Raw genomic sequence first — 19,308 nt, forward strand, 5'->3', positions numbered from 1 at the left:
AAGAAGAGAATCTAATTAGAGAGCAGTTAGAAGACGTAGAACAAAAGGTCATGTAGGATTGTCAGCAACTGTGTAGGGCCTGACCTTTGATGGGCAGAATTCTGAAAGAGATGGCAGAGGTGTGAGAGCTGGAGCCTGACGGGGAGTGGCAGAATCTCCTGTACAGTCTCGGGAGAAGGAAAGAAAACTTGCTGAGACCTAAGAAGGCTGCTCAGCCAAACGGTGGTGGAGAGCGAAGACCAAAAAAAGGCTGCTTGGGATGTTGTCCACCTGCACATTTCACGTGTCAGACAAAGAAATGGAATCTGGAGTATAAGACTGTCTTCAAACACCCAAACCAGCAGTTCTCAGCTGGGGTGATCTGGGCCCTGCCTCTGGCCACCCCACCATGGGCCACTGGGCAACATCTGGAGACATTTCATTTGTCACTTCTGGGGGTGAAGGTGCTACTGGCAGCTAGTGGGTGGGGGCAGGAATGGAACTGTACATGCCCTAGCCTCAGGACAGCCCCCACCACAGAGAATTTTCTGGGCAGAAATGTCAATAGCATTGAAGTTGAGAAAACACAGTCTGAACTATTTGGAAGAAAATGGGTCTGATATCTTAAATTTACTTATAGTTTTCTGTGTACATAAGAAATATATAATATTATGTATGTGTAATCTATAATTGTATATGTTATATTTGTATATAATATGTGAATATATACATAAATTTATATTTATATTAAATATATTTTATATAATCATGTATAAGTTTATACAGCTTATATATGTATAAGTTTATATGTATGTACACATATATATGTATACATAACAAGGAAGGGCAACATGGGATTAAAAGCTAAATGTGTTGATTTGCAGGGAAAGATAGTAGCAATGTCACCAGTGTGTCTAGCTCTTTAGGGCCTCAGACACCCCGCTAAACCTCAGTTTCTTCATCTGTAACAGAGTGATAAAAATATATCTACTTCACAGTATCCTAGAGTATTAAATAATATAAAACATTCATCTTAGTGTTTTGTGCATAATAAACCCTGAATAAATATTTGCTATTATTTTGCAGTTTTCAGCATTGTACCTGGGTCATCACATGGAAATGAACCTAAACTTGGAGTTAGTCACAAAAATAATATATTAACATGGGATCTTTTGAGTTGATTAAAATAAAATAAAGTAAAATAAAATAAAATTCTCAGCAAGAATTCTTGCTTTAAGTCCTCATCAAAATGCAGACTGAGCCAGGTCAGTGTCTGTTGACAGAATCCCTCCTGGAGGAGGCAGGAAAGGCCGAGGCAGCCTGTGCTGTGCGGAAGAGCCCACTTCACAGGGTGACAGGCTCACATCTTCGGGATAGCCTGTGGCCCGGCTGAATGACTAGGAAACCCGTGTTCACCATTGAGTCACACTTCCAAGTTCATGTTCACCACTCTGTAAGTCACTTCTCGAGCACCTCCCAAGACAGGGCACTTAACCTGCATGAGAAGTCTGATTTCTCACCAGTTCTCCTAGCAGAGTTTAAAATTTTTAAATGGACTTGCCAAGCTTTCTGGGCTGTGACTTATGCAAGATGTTCTGAGAACCAAACTAATTGTCCTGGCCAGTTGAGGCATTGGCTATGCTGTCAGGTGGCATCTTCCTGCAAACAGAAGAAAAAGGATGGATGCACGAGGAGTCACAAACCTTCCGGTCACCATCTGTCTGGAACGGAACCTACTGTAGCTGACTCAGCTGAGCTTTGCCCAACCTGTGACATGTGAGCTCAGATACCTGGCTGCCAGGTGACTCAGGGGAGCCACTGCCGAATATTCACATGGAGGGGCCTCCAGTGTCTGATGTGTGACAAGGGTCATGATGCTGCACATGCAGTGGGATCGTCTCTCTGTATTCACTGTGTGGAAAAACTCAGGAATATTTGTATCTTCCCCAGGACCCTAGGTGACTTTCCTCTGGGGGTGCTCCCAAACCAATGGCCACGTGATGCTGTCACCAACTGGTCAGAAATGACATGTCTCACAGAGGTCCCCGTCTGCCGATGGAGCTGAAGTCACAGATCACACAATGAAACTGAGCTTTGAAGTTCCTCCAGAGAGCCTCCAAATGCCTCGCCACAGAGGGCCTTCAGGTTCTGTTTCCTGGACAGCCTCAAAGTGCTGGTCCTTCGATAGACAGACAGATAGATGGATGGATGGGTTGACTCAGGCTGCAGTCCCAGGGCCCCTGCCTAAGGCTGTTGTCAGCAACTCTCCGGGGTCTGGAACAAGGTGGCGTGTGGAACAGCCACATTTCTTTCAGTAGCAATGGTCCTGCAGAGTTCCGGAATTTTGTTTCTAAACTGCCAATGCTGTCTTTGGGAAAGCAGGTATCGAAGAAAAACTTTGACCTCAGGTTTTTATAAAGGAGCATGTTGTGTGGGGTTTCCATATCCATAGCGGAGCAAAGGGCCCGTGGAACAGCAGAGCGGGACTCCCCAGCAAAGCATTAAAATCAAAATAGACAAGAGTGACACACAGCACATGTTACGTGCTGCCTGGGGGGGCTCGCCAGTTTTCTTACCAGGAACTGTCACTTTCCTGAAAGGAACTGTCCTGGGTCAGGGGCCCTGCAGCCTATGTCCTAGTTTCTGCCTTGAGAAAGTCCCATTCTGCATAGAATAGGACGCATCCATCTTCTTTTTTCCTTTTATTATGAAGTAGAAGTCCCAGAGTGAATGAACATTTTTTTTTCTATGAGAGAGATTTCTTCTAAAAAGGAGAACAGTTCTCTAATACCTTGTGTGAATAAAAGAACACCACTGACAGAGAGAAACATCACACCCTGCAGGGGGCCACATGCCTTCCCTCAGGTGGTTCAACTCTGAAGGTGTGGGAGGGGCTGGCTGGGCACCCACTCAGATCTCTGGGGTCTGGCACAGCTAGCTGGTACTGGTCTTGCCCCCAACACTCCCTCCATCACAGCAGAGCTGTTCCCAACAGCAAGGCATGGTCAGGAAACAGGGGACTGAGCTGGTCACCCCAGGAGGACGGTTAAAGAGAAACCAGCTGCTCCTTGTCACTCACTCAGTTCCGCCTTTGCTGGAGCTGTTTTCATTATTTCTGTCAATGGCTTCATTGCGTGTATTCTCTGGAAACTTAAGCAAACAGGCCATGTAGAAAATCCTATAAGCCTTTAAAAGGGGATGAACAGAGAACGCCGTGTCTTACAGGCATAGGAACAATAGCAGTGACATTGGTGAGGACATCCGACTCCGCGGGCCCTCACTAGCTTCTGCTGTGGGAGTACCTGGCCAGTTCGCCGGGCGTGATCACCTGAGACAGGGGTCACATCAGCACCGGTGTCCATCCTCCCTGCACAGCCAGCTTCTGGGCTGTGGAAATGGCAGAAGTGAACAGCCTGTTGCGAGCAGAATGCCTCAGGTCAGCTTCCTTCCTTCTCTACAACTCGGTCTCCTTATGTGTCAACGTGAATAAAACTGCCTGTCTTCGAGAAGACTTCCATGTGGGATAAGTTTGGTTTTCTTTCCATCCCTGGGTTTACCTTTACATCACAGAGTGACAGACATTTGTAAAGCACCTATTTTGTCATCTTGTTTTCCTGCTCTAAACCATCAAGGCCCCCAGATGGGATTGGGAAGCAAAGGAGACAGTCCATGCAAACATGGCGTTCCTCCTGCCCTCACTCCTCGCTCTTCCTGGAGCTGTGGAGTTCTGTCTCACTCCAGCCATCTGAGGAAAAGAAGGTGCCACCATGGTGGGCTGCACCCCAGTCCTCTGTGCTGGGCCACCATGCACCCCTGTTCCTTCTGTGGCCCTTTGCCAGGCATCAGGCCCACGACACACGCATAGCCTTGAGATGGTTCCTAGATGCAAATCTCAGGCAGAACATACCTCAGTGCCTGGGTGACAGAGCTGACATTTCAAGAATTTTCCTCCTGATTCCTCTCCAAAATGAGATAATTGAGACAATGGGTCAATTAAAAAAACAACAACAGGGGCTTTTTGTTTTCTTTTTCAAATATGTTCTAGATCATTCTCGGAGTGATAACAGTGTTCTCACACCAGGGGATGTGGGCAATCCTGACAAGAGCACGTGACCAGCAGCAGGGGATGGGGGTGGGGCGTGAGCTCTTCATCTCCACCCCTGAACTCACATCACGTTTCCAAAAACAGGTCTATGCTTAACCACAGAATCCAACCTTGATTCTTAGCATTAAGGATTGTACTGAAGGCTGGCAATAGTGGGTTTCTTCCTTTTCAAAGTGCGCTGAATATCCACATTTGTTTCTTTGCTTTTGGGTGCATATTTAGTAGTCAGGACCTGTATAATATTTTGGATGAAGAGAAGTTGAATTTTGAATCTCTGAGCCAAAGGCCCCGGTTAACTTTCGAGTTCCCCTGAATCTTCTGATTTTTGCTCCGGGGTTGAAAACCACAGGTCCATGCGCAGTGGAAATGGCATTTTCTGCCATTTGCAACTTCTGCATTTAGTGTCAAATCTTTAGTTACATGGGTATCGGTGGGAATGGGTACGACCCTCTCTCCACGTGTCCCAGCTTTAGAGGGCTCGCCTGTGCCTTGGGAAGAGCTTCCCCCAAAGGAACTGGAGTCCTCCATCCAAGCAGAAGCCGAGGGCGAGGCCCCACTCCTCGGAGTGTCAACCCAGACTACCTAGAGATGCCGAAAAGCTGGTCTTGGTGATACGCTTGATGCAGGAAATGAAAGACGGAACCAATGGTTTCAACCAAGTTAGAGCAGAACTGAAAGTCTGCAAATAAAAACTGTAGATCCTTAATCACAACTTTCCCTCCGCACAGCCTGCATAAAAACACGCCACTTTATTAGAGGCCTGCCTATTTTTTGCAAGACCTCTTGAGTCATTTTGGTTTCTGCCTCTTGATTTAGATTTGACTCCAAGAGCACTGAAATAGTAATGGTCCCACATTCTCCTTCTCTACATGTAAAGCACTAGGAAAATATTTTCTCCCCAAAGAGCCTGATCTGGGGACTTTACATTGGACCTAACTAGTAGTGTTCAGCTTAATCTCTCCTGGCATATTGGAGAAAACAGAGAAGTACCTCCAACCCTAACCTTTTGTTTCATTTCTAGGCCAAACATTTTGGGGCTTTCTTAATAAGTGTATTGAGATAAGGCCATCATTGTCTCTGTGGAAAAGAATGGTAGGCAGGACAGTAAGTTGGATGAACAAAATACGTTGGATGGATTTATTAAAAATTGAAAACTATGAGCTGCACAGAAGATTAAGCCAAGGTCATCTACCCCCCCGCCAGCTGCAAAAGCCTCGTCTCCACTTGGGCCTTGCTGTTGACTCGCTGGGTCAGCAGTTAAAACACAGAAGACATGCACACCAACGACTGCTGCAGTTCCTTGAGAGCCTAGTTTTTATCCATACCCACATGGGTATGTTTTTCTGTTCTTTGGGAAAAAGTGAACTGACCATTACCAGCCTTCAGAATTCTTTTTAATGCTAATAATTGAGCTCAGACTCCTTCCAAGTTACACTGGGCTCCAGCATTAGTTCTTGGGAACCATTGGAGAGTTCTTACCTACAACGTACATGCAACCTTCCCACCGACCTGCTCATTGGAGCTGACTGTTGAGCCAAAATTTTCTTTTCTGCTCATTTGTTTTTCTCTCCATTCAGAACACCGCAAGTAGAAGGACTACAACTGAGAAGAAACTTGCAAACCCAGGCTATGATACGATGAACACACCATCCATGTCAAATACTACCATGCCAATATATTTTAATGAGCATGCATTACTTATTGGACTTGCGCCTACTTATGCAATACTACCTTTAAGTTTGTATGTAGATTTTATTGTTTTTAGTGGGAGGCACTTGAAGGCAAGTGCATTCCTTCAAGCCCGTAAGTGTCACTCATGCCTCAGCAGAAGCATGCATGGCAGGCGGCTGGATTGAAGCCTGAGAATTTTTAGGCACATCACAAACTGGAAAATAAGGATAACAATAGTTTCTTCATTGCATTAACTATGAGGATAAAATGACACTTGTGAATGCTATGGAAACAAATATAAAATTACCCAAAAAAACCAAATTATTCTGAAAATAAATTATTCTAGCCAATAGCCATGAGTAAGGTTCACACACCATCAGTGTCACTTCTGCATCTACAGTGCACTGGCCCACATGGTTCTCAACTGGTGAATTGAACCTTCAATAGCAAGGCGCGTGAGTGACACTGATTTTGCTTATAATTTAAGCAAACTTGCTCCTGTCACTTACGCACCTCCTAAACAGCCTTTCCCTACCATTCCTTTGCCCTTAGAAAAATAAAATTCCATACATTTGAATGGAAAATTTAATGGTTGCCAAATACCTATTTCATATAATTCCAAAAAAGTTTTGCATGGAAGGTAGCATTCTTTTTCACAGATGTTCAGGAAAAGCTTAGAGAGGGTGAGTGACTGGCCCACAGCCACACAGCTCAGATGTGGCAGTCAGGACTCCAACGTCGTTCTCTCAAACCCACGTCATCCTGTCACCCCACACCTTCTCCCACAGGATAAGTCATCACCAAACCATCCAGTTTTACAAGGACACACCTCACTTGTCTTCAGGGAGTGTCGCCTGGGTCCTTCCTTTTACTATAGGGTTCAGGGAGTGGCTCCTTTTGTGCCTGTGCCCATGAGATTAAGTCCTGGTGAAATGTGTCAGGCTGCCATTCTAGGGCTTGACAGACTTTCCCAGAACAGGTATGAATGGTTCAGGGGAGTGCAGATTCCTGCTCAGCCACCCCACCCCAGGTGTCCACCTTCTGGCTCCCAGGCCACCTGTGGGTACAAGCCCTGAAGAACTGAGTCACTGCAGGCTTCCTGCGCTGTCCGACAGAGAGAGGCTTCCCAGTGAAAACCTGCTCCCCGTGAGCCTGACCAACACCCCAGTGGTTCTATCATCCTTCAGGGTCATGAGCAGTTCAGCCAAATAAAGATCTGGACGATGGTATGGGTGGTAGCTCAGTGATATTGGCATGTTTGGGCGTTAGGGACGGCCATTCTATGCCAGGGACAATAATTCCCATTCTCACAAGATTTGAGGGGGATAAAAGGAGACCCTATGCAATATGAATTGGGGGAGAACAACATGCAGCTCATAGCGGTATAAAACATAAAGAGTAGCAATGAGGGTGGCAAATGCAGGCTGCAGGGGGTGACGGCTGACGCCACTGGCTGCATTCCACTCTCCATCCCCCGTGCACGGCTGGCCCATGGTTTTCAAGGTCACAGATGCTGTGATGACTGGGATTGGGTAGGAAGCAAACAGAGCTGGGAACCAGGAGGCCTGGCTTCTTCTCTCTGCTCTACAACTAACATTATGGCCTTATTTACTAAGATTAGGTGACATTCATATTTCAGACACAGGGTCTGGTACATGAGGGAAAGAAAGCTGCCCTGCTGAAATTGATCCAGGGCTGAAAGCAAGCCGTGGGGCTGGATCGCTTCATGTGTCTAAGTCCTGTGGGAGTTATATACAATGTTGGCAGAGCCTCAGGCCCCATCTGTAAGACATCATGACACATGATTGAGCCAGAAATGGAAGGAGACTGCCCTGTCCACTGGGGGTTGAGCACTTGCCAAGAGGCAAGTTCCTCCCCTCCAGGCTCTGCCAGGAACCTGAGAGGTCGGTGTCCCAATCCCCATTTTCATGTCAGAAGGTGGATGCTCCCATGGTTTAAGTGACTTCAAAAGGTCTCGTGGTTAGAAACCTCCAGGGATGGCATTTGACCCCAGGCCTCTTGGATTCGAAAGCACAGCCACCTCTAATACAATGCCAGTACAGAGACTTATCCCCAAAAACACTGGACTTCGTCTGTCACTCATATCACTGCAGTTGTAGAAACAGGATGGCGAGATGGGCCACAGGCTGGGCCACTGGCTGGGAGGGGATGCAGAAAGCATGTTTAGCACACAAAGGGACATTTCACAAAGTAATGACCTGCTTGTTTGTTTTATAGGTGTAAGTATTGTTTGTGATCTGCACACGCCATAAATGATTATCTTTTGCCATTGTTGTTACCTGTGAGGGTGGGGGCCATGAAGGAGTCTGGTAGCTGTCCTGTTACCTTTGTGTCTGAGGCCACTTTGCATCCAACGTTTCCTCCATCCTTGAAGCACCGCCAACGCAATGGCATCTCCCAGTGTGGGCAATGCACTGCACTCCTGAGTTTAGGCAAATAAGGAGCTGGCCATTCCACAGCGAGGCCACCAGCCGATCAGGTAAGGTTTAGCAATGTCATTGGCCTTGGTAAGTCTTCCTCCTCCAGCAATACCTGTCCCCTTTAGAAAGAAGTCTCCGTAGTGGACCAGTAATACAAACCATGACTGATCATTAAGCAGTGATGAATACTATCTTCATGACATGCATATCCGATGAAGGAAACTGTGACAGCTTCTCCTGTGAGGTGGGAAACAGGGGGCCACTTTCATGGCCAATGCTACAATCCTCATTTCTGATGTTTCTCAGGGAGACTTGCTGGAGCGGGGATGGCCAAGTACAAATGTGCATAAAACAGCCAAGGGCTCTCTGGTCACACTGAGCGCCATAACAGTGTCTGAAAGTGCTGTCTTTGACTTTCTCAAATTGTTTCTCTAAGTCCTCTGCACCCACCTAACAATTTTACAAGGGCATTTTTAAATTAAGCCTCCTGTTTTACAAAGAAGTCACAATGATAATACGAATCCGAGTGATATACATTACCCTCCTTGGCACCACGCCCCTAACAACAGCTCCACACCAAGGTGACGATGGATGACAAGCTGAAGCAGATGGAGGTAGACAGTCAGCATAACGGTGGCGCATGGCTCTCGCAGCCAAAGGTGTTTTCCTGTGCCTTAGCTACAGAGACCTGCACACCAGTCTCGGGGACGTCGGGTGACAGGCGTTTCTACTGCAGAGGGGTAGAGCCTGTTGGCCTGGAGTGGCTGGGCCAGTGATGGACACAGCCCGGGGACAGGCCTGCAGGCACTGGCACCTTTTATTTGTTGCTGTGATCTCCTGAAAGGACATTTCCCTGTGACTGGTCACAAAAAATCGATTGAATGGAAAACACTTGCTAAAAGTAATAATGATGGCATGTGAGAAAAGCTTCTATCCAAGGGACTTGAGACCAAAACAAGCTGCCTCTAAGATTTGGAGAGAAGTGGACTGAGGCCTCCTCTCCTATGTGTCTCCTGGTACCAGGGGCTGCACTGGGGACGGTCACAGAAGTCTCATACTTAATATTTGCAGCAGCGTCCCAGGGGATCCTGTCGCATAGAGAAATGGCTCAGAGCTCCAGCAGCTGACCCGGTTATGCGGTTGCATGAGTGGGGCGAGGGGCGGGGGGGGCGGACTCAGTTTTTGTCTCAAACACTCACCTAATTGTGTTTAACTGGAAAAACACTATATGCACTTTGCAGTATCCTGCCTACAAGAAGTACGTGATAAGCAGTGACAGCTTCATCATCCATTTGACCTTGAAGGAAAAGACGCCACCCTGAACGTAGTAAAATCTACATCAGATGGCTTTGAGTAAAAAGCAGGAAAAGGCAGCAAGCAGGTTGTGAGAAAGAAGGTTTGGGATTTGCAGACATTTTAACTAGTCCCCTGGGAACACCCAGTGCATTCCTCATGGGGAAAAGAATCATATCCAGAATTTAAAAGGCTTTGCATTTGTTTTGGAAGCACTATATCAACAGACTTGATTATTTAACCGTAAAAACAAACACAGGACATGCTCTCATCAAGTTTCACTTTCGTTTCCCCAGTAGCTCCAGTGGAGGCATGTGGCTCTTCCTGGAGCAGTCAGTGGTTTCCAGGAGGGAAAGGCCTTTTAATTCACACACAGTTGAAAGAAAGACACCTCGCGTGGGAGTTGCTAGCCCGATGATGGGGACAGGTTTTGCCAGTAATGTACGATTCAGAGCCCAGCTGACGGGCGTGTCGATTTCCCTGTTCGTTTCCCTCCCATCGCCAACTACTTTATCTTCTTCAATAACTTTTCTGCCTGAGCTGAAAGGGAAGGAGGAAGGGATAAAATACAAAACGGACATTGGCCTTTCTCAACCCCACCAGATGAAGGATGTCCCCACAAGGTCTAAAATTTTGGATCAGATGAGCTGATGGGTTTTGTGTAGAGATCATCCTTAGAATCAAGAGACCCGTGCAGTGGGCGACAGGATGAAGTAGTGACGAGCAGGCATTTGCTCATTCGCTCACTGAGCAGGCCGTTTCCAGAACTCCCAAGCTGGGAGCAGAGCAGTCTGAGAGGTGAAACCACATATGCATGATTCTTGGCCCAAAGGGACGCCTCCTCCAGGAAGCCAGAGAGAAAGCTAAGGAAGCCCAGAGAAAAGGCTGGTGACCCAGACAGAGGGGAGCAGAGAGGGATACCCCGGGAGAGACCGCAGCCCTGCCTCACAGGCGCGATCATCGATTTCTGAAATGCATTACCCCTGGGGGAGGGGGGGGGGTGCCAGAGATTCCACCACCACATAGCAGAGATGAAAACAAGTTCCTGTGTATATGGTTCAGACCTTTCCTGGGGACTCGGTGCTGGAAACTCCAGCTCTGGTGCAGAGGTGAGGGCCGCGTCTGCCAGTTACTCCGCAGGTGGAATATCTGACAGCAAGGACAAGCCCTGTAGCCAGAATGGAGGCCCTGGTGACCTGTTATGGGACCTAAGGGAACATAAGTCAGAGGGGCTGCGAGGGTGGAGGTAAAGGAGCTGTGGGTACACATGGCACGTGCACTTATGTCCTCATCCTTGTCAAAACCAGGGAGCAGTTACGAGCACCAACGACAGTGTGATTCGTGTGCAGTGGCCACATGCACACAAGCTGTGCTGTAACAGGACTCGCTCTTTGGCCACGTGTTACAAGTGAGAAATAAAAGCATAACATCTTGCACTGAATATCAAATAAGGCAAATAGCAAGCAAAGGTCAGCGCCCAGGGCAGGAGACTCGCGTGGCGTGGCATGACGTGGCTGGGGAGGCTGGCAGTGGAGGTCAGTATATAAACTGAGGCTTGAAGACAAGTGTCCTGATTCAGGTATTGTGTGCTGCTCTGGTGGCCACCTGGGCTCCTAGCAGGGGGCCCATCACCTCATCAACACTCGCTAACTATTGAGTGAATGAGTGAATGAAGGAATGATCTTGGCCCTCAGATCCTCTACCACTGGCTCACAGAGTTCCACTGTGGGCAGGTTGAGAAGGTGAATGTGAGCCTGACTAGAAGGCAGTGGAATACAGATGTGGCTCTGCTATGCTGTAGACGGGCATACTTGCTACCTCTGTAGCATGTAATTCAAAAAATAAATGAGATGGCTAATCCTGACCTACCATGATAATGGAGGGTCAGGCTGGCTTGCATTTCTGGCTCTGCGTTGCACTGACTGTTCGTTCCTTGAGTGCTCATCAGGTTTGCTCCCTGCAAAACGAGATGACAGTGGCTGTTCCGCTAACCACAGGTGGTCACTCCTCCATCAGCTTTGTCACTCAGAGTGGTCGCCTGCATCAGAATCAACTTGAGTGCTTACTTGTTGGAAAAAAGAATGTACAGTGAGACCATTTTACAAACAAACAACACCCAAACAGCAACACCACCACAAAACAAACAGGAAACCTCTGAAAATACATGCCATTGTATTTCTGTTAAGGATAATCAAGGCATAGGATGAATGCATGTTCATAGGAGTTACACACATAGCAACACGGGTGGTGAAAATCATAAACAAGCAAACAAATATTAGTTAACTAAAGATTAAACAGAGTAAAGGAAATAAACCAATACATGTATCTGAATGTAAGCATAGAAATTTTAATTGGGTACACATGCGCCAAATTGAAGTGGCATGCAGGGTGGCCCTTTGTGATGTCTGAGGTATTCCAGGCACATGATCCATTTCATCAGAAAGAGCACTCTAAGTTAAATAATGAAGTCCTTCCAGGGGACCATCGTGAGACATCTGTCCAGCAGTAGCTTCAGCCCCATCTCCCTGATTCAGGAGAACTGTACCAGTCTTGGGATGTATAGCCACTCATGAAAACAGCAGTAAATTGGGACTTACGAGTTCTTTGTCATTTGTCAAAAACACTGTGAATTCAGCCCTTTGAATCTGTTGGTCAGCTCAGCCCTGCCATGTTCACAGCTTTTGACAGGAAAGAGTTTTACTCAAAGACTTGCGGAACTTCCTTCCTGTGAGATTTCAGCAGCATACCAAGTATTGCAAGAGGAAACAACTTCATTGATCATAAACATACAGTGTAAAATCTAAGCTTGTGCTTCACTCAATGTACTGGAAAATTATGTTGTGGAAACTAAACATGAGTGAACTTTTCCTAATGCTAATTTTTAAAAATTCTATTTTTAAATAAATTTAATGAAAAGAACAAGAATCCTTTTCCTGATGGAGAAATATCCAGCACACAATGACAATAATGACCAACTACAGTGATCCCTGCATAGCTTCTCTCTCATCTTCCAACATCCCCAAAGGATCCCCATTGTTTCTGTTTCGGAGATGAGAAAAACAAAGTTCAAAGGGTTGAAGTCACCACCACAAACCCAGGAATTAGTGATTCTTCCACTTGTAAGTTCCCTGTGGGAAGGCTGCTCAGGACATAATAGGTAAATGCCCAGATTTGGCAAATAAAACTCTTGGAATTCCCTTAAAAAGGCAGTAACTATGAGCTCGTGTTCCCATTAAAAGCTTCCAAGTGAAGTCACAGCTTAAAGAAAGGGCTCCAGGTGTCTGGGCGACAGCGTCCCCACATCCTTCTACAGTTGTCTGACTTCCGGGCGCCGGTGCAGCTGGTCAGCCACGAGAACATGTGCATCCTCAAAAGGAACATTCTGGATCACCAAAGTGCCGGAAGCTCAGGGGGAGGGTCATGGTTGATTCAGGGTAAACCCAGAAGCTGCTGGCATACCTTCCTCTCTTAAACCCCATCAGCATTTCTCGTCAGAAGGGGACTGGGGCCTGTTCCCCTGGTTCCCTCCTGTCGACATACTGGAAGCTCAAGTGTGTGGCATCACAGGGTGGAGAGAAAAAATAGGCCTGTCCCCTGGGACCCGCCTCATGTGATGGGAGTCCACTCAGCAAAGGTCCCCGTCATCCTCCTTACTGCGCCTCAGTTCAGACCATTCAGATCCAAGGGGCACCGCAGGGGCAACCTCAGAACCACTGGCCTTTCCGTGGCCTCTTGCCCATGAGCCCTCCAGTCTTCTGAGAGGGCGTGAGGACAGAGCAATATTTAAAATCAGGTCATCACGGCTCAGTATTTTAAATCTGTAGTGAACATAATGTTTTCTTAAGTTTACCTTACTTAAATAACTTATATATATATATGAATTTTGCCCAAAGGCAATTTTACCACGAAGAGTTAAATTTTTACAGTTAAAATACACACATACACATACACTCACACGTCTCATGGTAGGCAGGCTTGCTCTGGTTTTTGAGCTTGTAAATAAATGACCGATTTTGGGGAGGATGGTAAGTTGTACAAGTGAAGATGGGGGCGATAGAGACAAATTTTTCACATTCCCATCTGAAACGGAAGCTGGGCACATTGCCGTCACTGCCATCTTACCTGTCCCAAGCGCCAACACGCGCTCATGTACTCACCAACACAAACAAAAAAAGGACACCCAACAAGGCCGCCCGCTTCTACAGTGAGTGAGGTGGCAATGCCAGTGCATGTCACTGCCTATTGTGTATATCTGCAAAGAAGCCTTGCACGGCCCAAGTGACATGTGGTAATGTGAACTTCAGCAATGGAGCGGGCAGAGTCCTGCTCGGCTGCCACATGCCAGTCACAGCTTAATGTACTCAGGCACCGACACATACAAAGCTTCAGAAAGAGCTGGTCTATGGCACGGGCAGTTACCCATTATCTAATAGCTAAACCTTTTAAAACGTTAGTAATTGTTCAAGGCAGCTTTGAATCGGGGGCTCTTCATTTAAGGGACAATCCCAGGCTGTGTGGTGTCTTTTTTTTTTTTTGGCACAGGTTACATAAAGGGAAGTCAGTGAAAGGCTTAGCCAGCCATTTGGAGGGACTCGGTGACAGTGGGCATTCTGGTTAAATCTGTTATTGAAAATTCTTCGGTGACTGCTCAGCCCAGCATGGCTCCTATCAGGACATGTGGTACCCAGAGTCCTTGTTCTCTTTGTCTCCTTTCATTCATAGACATTTAGAGAATTCTCATTAAAATTACTTAGAGTGAAACAGGGAACATGTTATAAAATAAATCTAGTTAAATACACTTTATTGTATTGCCTCATTTGTGTGATGCATGGACCTAATTTTCCTCTCTTTGTGTCTTAACTACATACATTAGGTGATGCTTGCCAATTAATGCAGGATGTCACATCCCCAATTGCTTTCTCTATCTTCTTAAACATTAAAAATAAATACATGCCATCTGTCTCATATCTTGAAAGCAATTCAAAATGGTTACTTTGTTTGCTCAGGATTACAGCACAGTTTATAGCTTTAGTGCTTCTGAATTTTAAGAAAGACCTGTCTCCATTTAATAAATGTAACTTCATTTTTTTTTTTAAATTGGGCAATTGGGGGTGGGAACAGTGCTGGGGAATTAGGGGAAGGGGAACAGACAAGTTGCTGTCGTTTTGTTCTTCAGTCTAGTTGTGGAAGACGTTGCTTCACTGGCCCAAGTTGGCACCATCATTGCACTCTTCCCAGGCGAGGCAGATCAGTCGCCGGCTTCTGGACGGCCGCTCACTGAGGCTGCTGGCTGCTCACGCCGGCTGCTGGCTACATACGTTAGCCCATGGCAACCCACTGCCACAGGGGCTGCAGCCTACGCCGTCGCCGGCGACTCACGGCAGGCCCAGCTCCAGGTTGAGCTGTTGTTCAGCATCTTAGCTGTAGAGGGCAGTGTCACTGGCCCTCATATGTGGGATCCGAACCGGGGCCCTCTGGCGTCCCAAGCCAGCTCTTAACCACTGTGCCACTCGGCCGGCCCAAACATAACTTCATTTTAAGGTGAATCTGATGCAAGGAGCAGAAGCCTTTCATAGGAACTTGGGCAAGACAGAAAGCAGTGTAGGGTGGTGATTAAACCCTTGGTCTTTTCCTTGGATTTGACCTGGATACTTGGCCTGCAGCTTCCTAGCTGAGTGTTCCTGGGGAAGCTGCTGAAGTTCTGAAGCTTCAGTATTCCTCATCTGGGAAATGGGGCTGGTGCCTACCATGTGAAGTACTACAGGACACACACACACACACACACACACACACACACACGTGACATGTTGCCTACCCAATTCCTGCTGAAGGCACAAGAAGTAGTAGGTACCATCTTTGTCATCACCCAGTTTTGGGAGAGGGTAATTCAGTTGGGGAAGGTTGTTAAAAAATATCTCATGGAGGCATAAGGTTAGAACCCTAGAAAGGAGTCACATATGAAAGCTATGTTGCTTCTCCATAGCAACCACAATACAAAGGTAAACAACTTGAGGGCAGTCACCTCCTCCGCTGTCTGAGCACACAGATCAGCCTGGGCATATGGAATAAGATCGGTGAACTGGGGGAGTTTGAGAGGCTTGGGTCTGCAGTGGCTACAGTGACACTTCTCAAAGAGGCTTGTTTTTGACATTTAAAAAAATGATGTGCTATCAAGCACCAAATGCCTGAATAACTTAACTATAATTAAAGGAGCAAAGAGCAATTTGAGAACATTCTGTTTTCCACTCTTAAGTCAGAGCAATTTTCTCAACAATACTTTCCACTATTGCACGAGAAAGCTTTCTAGATCTGAGCCGAGCGTTCTGCAGATGGTGAATCTGTAATTTGAAGTCCACCCAGTACTCACAGACCACAGAATTGCAGTGCTCTATAAAATGCTACTGCATGTGACCTAGCCCAAAATACTTCAGCAATAAGAAAATGGAGGTCCAGCGTAGCTCAGCGAATCGTCCAAGAGCACACAGCTAGCTAGGACGGGAATATTTCCTTTCTTTGAGCTAGGTCTCAAAAAATTTGTGAAGCAGACTGAAATTTTTTTATACTTCTATAAATATGCTAGGTTTACAGCTGATTCCTTGCACAACAGTTCTCCTAACAGCCTTATTTGAACATAACTGAGCTGTTCAGCATAGTCTTCACATGACAAAGTGGTCAAGTCTTACCAGTAGCCGAGAATGCATTATCAAGCCTTTATTTAGCCATACAGTCGGGGCGATCCAACTGTTAGTCATCTTGACAGCACACCCGTGAGTCCTGGCCAAAACCTCATCTGCTTCCCGCATCCTCCCACACCACGAGTCCTCCCAAATGGCCGATATTTTTACTACAGTTCTAGAAAGAAAATTATTGAACATTTCTAATCTGGGGATGCATTTGAAATTCCCCTGCCTAATTAAAAAATTAAAAGCAACTAGCGTAAACCCCATATCTAGCAAAACAAAGATCCGCAATGAAGTCATGAGCACTGAAGTTCAAGAACTCCCTTAGTTAAACTAAGAACAATGTTAAGATCTTTCCCATGGAGATTTCCAGTCCTATAGCCCCTTCTAGAAAGCACACATTGGTTTTACCGTCACTACTGATTAGCTTAATATGGCCTAAAAATGGACTCACAGATGGACCAATTTCTACAAATCATGCAATAAAACTGAGAACGAATCTAATGCTACTCACATGAAACACTTTTCAAAAACCAAAAGTGGACTATTTACTTTCAAACTTGACACTGAGTGTATCCCATTGGAAATAAACAAACAAATCAATCATGTGATCACATAAGCAATCTCTTACTTTCTGCCCTATTTTCCTGAGCTAACAAGAGGTGTATGGGGAGGTGGGGGTGCAAAAGGGTGAGTTGAGGGCTAAGGGGATGGCTTTCCTGTCATTTTCACTTTCCTCAGTGACAGTTCAGCCAGGTATGTGGGCCAGGTCAGAGAAGGCTGGCCCTGCTCCACGGTAACAAGGCTGCAGCAGCGAGGGGGAGGGAAAGGAGGCATTTGAGTCTGTCACTGTGCAGATGTCTCTGCAGTGTACCCCCTGGCAGGAGTGACAGGAAGATAAAACACAGCATGTGTTTTCCTACTGTGCCCGAAGCCTGGCGCTTGCTTTCATTGGTATCCAGAGAATGGGGTTCACTGCATTTCAGGGGGGCAACATCAGCCTCCTCTCTGCACATTAGCTCCCAGGACAGGCTGTGAAGCTGAAAGGAAGAGATGAGGCAGGCAAGCAGCTTTTGGGGTTGCCCAAGGAGGAGCTGGGGTGAATAATAGAGTAGGAATTTGTTTCAACCACCCCCCCCAAAGAAAACAACCAGAGTCAAGGTGCTGATAAGAATTCTTTTATGTTATTCCAATAAAAAATACATTCATACAGAAATATAACAATCTTGCAAAAAACAATTTCAAATAAAATCTTGTAAAACAAAATTTTACAAAAATCTTACAAAGATTCTTTAGATAACAGGGTGCTTCAAAAAAAAGAAATTTCACTAATAGAAATTGTTTTTAATGTCAAGCAAAAAGTTTCTGCTTGATTGAGGCTCAGTTATCACCTGAACAGAATGTAATTCTTTGTGTACTTGCTTATTATGAAAATTACAGGCATTGACATACATGGCACCCAGCCCCACCCAAACAACTCCATGGTGTTTCAGAAGAGACAAGCCAGTGCAAGTGTTTTTTTTTGTTTTTTTTTTCTCCTTTGTCTTTTGTTTACCTTCTTGCTTAATGGAATTGTTATGGCTAAGCACACAGCAGGGCCAAAAAAGGAGTTTTCCAAAATCCTGCAAATCAAGTGCCTGGATTTTGAATTGCCAAAAGTGCATTTTACCCCTTAGCAAAACGAAATGAGTTCTTTAGGTAAGTGTATTCATCAGCCCAGATAAAAAACCAGTTATGCGAGCTTTCATCACTGCTCATTTCCAGGAAGATCAAACAAAATACCAGCTCAGCCAGATTCGTGTATGTGTGTGTGTATGTGTGTGTGTGTGTATACACACACATACATACATACATTATATATACATATATATGTATGTATATATGTGTGTATGTATGTGTGTGTGTGTGTGTATATATATATACACACACACACACACACATACACACACACACACATATATATATATATATATATATAAAGAAAAAGCACACCCACAAGCCAGCAGCTGGATGGAATATCAGCTGTCCACACTGTGGTGTGCCAATTCGGGGAAATTACTCATTGGAAAAACTGGAAAAATCTATGTGCTGGAAAAAATATCTTCATCTGCATAAAAAGTGTTCTAAAAAAAAAAATCCCTGTGATTAGCTGACTCTTAGGTTAGATCTTCTAACAAGGCTGAAAGTCAAAATCGAAGCCTTAGTGTGTCTGAGCCCAACTAGTGGGCTAGCATTCTGTTCGTGCCACTTTTAAATGGCCGACGGTGCTCTGTCCAGACCTGCCGAGAACGGTGAGCAACGTCAGCAGTCTGGATGAGTCCTGCCAAGAGTCTGTAGCAGATCATTAAATTAAGGATAAAGCCTTTATAAAAGTTAGATAATAGTTTTCATTTTTACCTCCTTTATGGCCATTTTGCAATATCTCTTCACAGGCTGTGGAATTTTCTAGCTAGACATCTAATTTCTCCTTAAAAAAATATTTATATATTATATATATATGTGTGTATATATATATATATATATACACACACACACACACACACACATACTATACACACAAATATACATACACAAGAATTCTGCCCACTTTTTTTAAAAAGTAATATACTTTCTGTGTGACCAACAGATAGCTAGATATGTGAAACTCGTGCCTTTTAAGCAAATACATTAACATTGTTTTGTATACTTCTGTATCTTTAATATGTGTAAGAACAGTACATATTAAATACAGCCGGTGTGTGGTCTATACAGTTGTTGTGCAAAGTCTATAAGAAAGTCTCACGGTGGCAGAAATGGTCAGTTTCCAATTATCATGTGGTTTCTACTTTAACACTGACAGTAAAGTTGTCTAAAGTATTGAGTCAATACTAACTCGTGTGGGGAGTTTTCATCCATTTGTCTTTGTGAGGGAGGACCTTGAAGAGATTTTTGTTTGTCTTTTACATTGATACAGTACAACGCCAGGTGAAAAAAGAGCCTTAATGAAGCATGCATCACCCAAACCCCTGTATGAGACCCCGTGTAAGGGGTCACTCGCATAAGGCACCATTATTAAGATCTACAGTGCATTAACAGCTAGAAAACCAGAAATTAGTCCTCAAGGCATAAATAAGAGAAACTTAGCTGCATGAGAAAACAG

Source organism: Hipposideros armiger, unplaced genomic scaffold (genome assembly GCF_001890085.2).
Source record: "Hipposideros armiger isolate ML-2016 unplaced genomic scaffold, ASM189008v1 scaffold_719, whole genome shotgun sequence".
Lineage (NCBI taxonomy): Eukaryota > Metazoa > Chordata > Mammalia > Chiroptera > Hipposideridae > Hipposideros > Hipposideros armiger.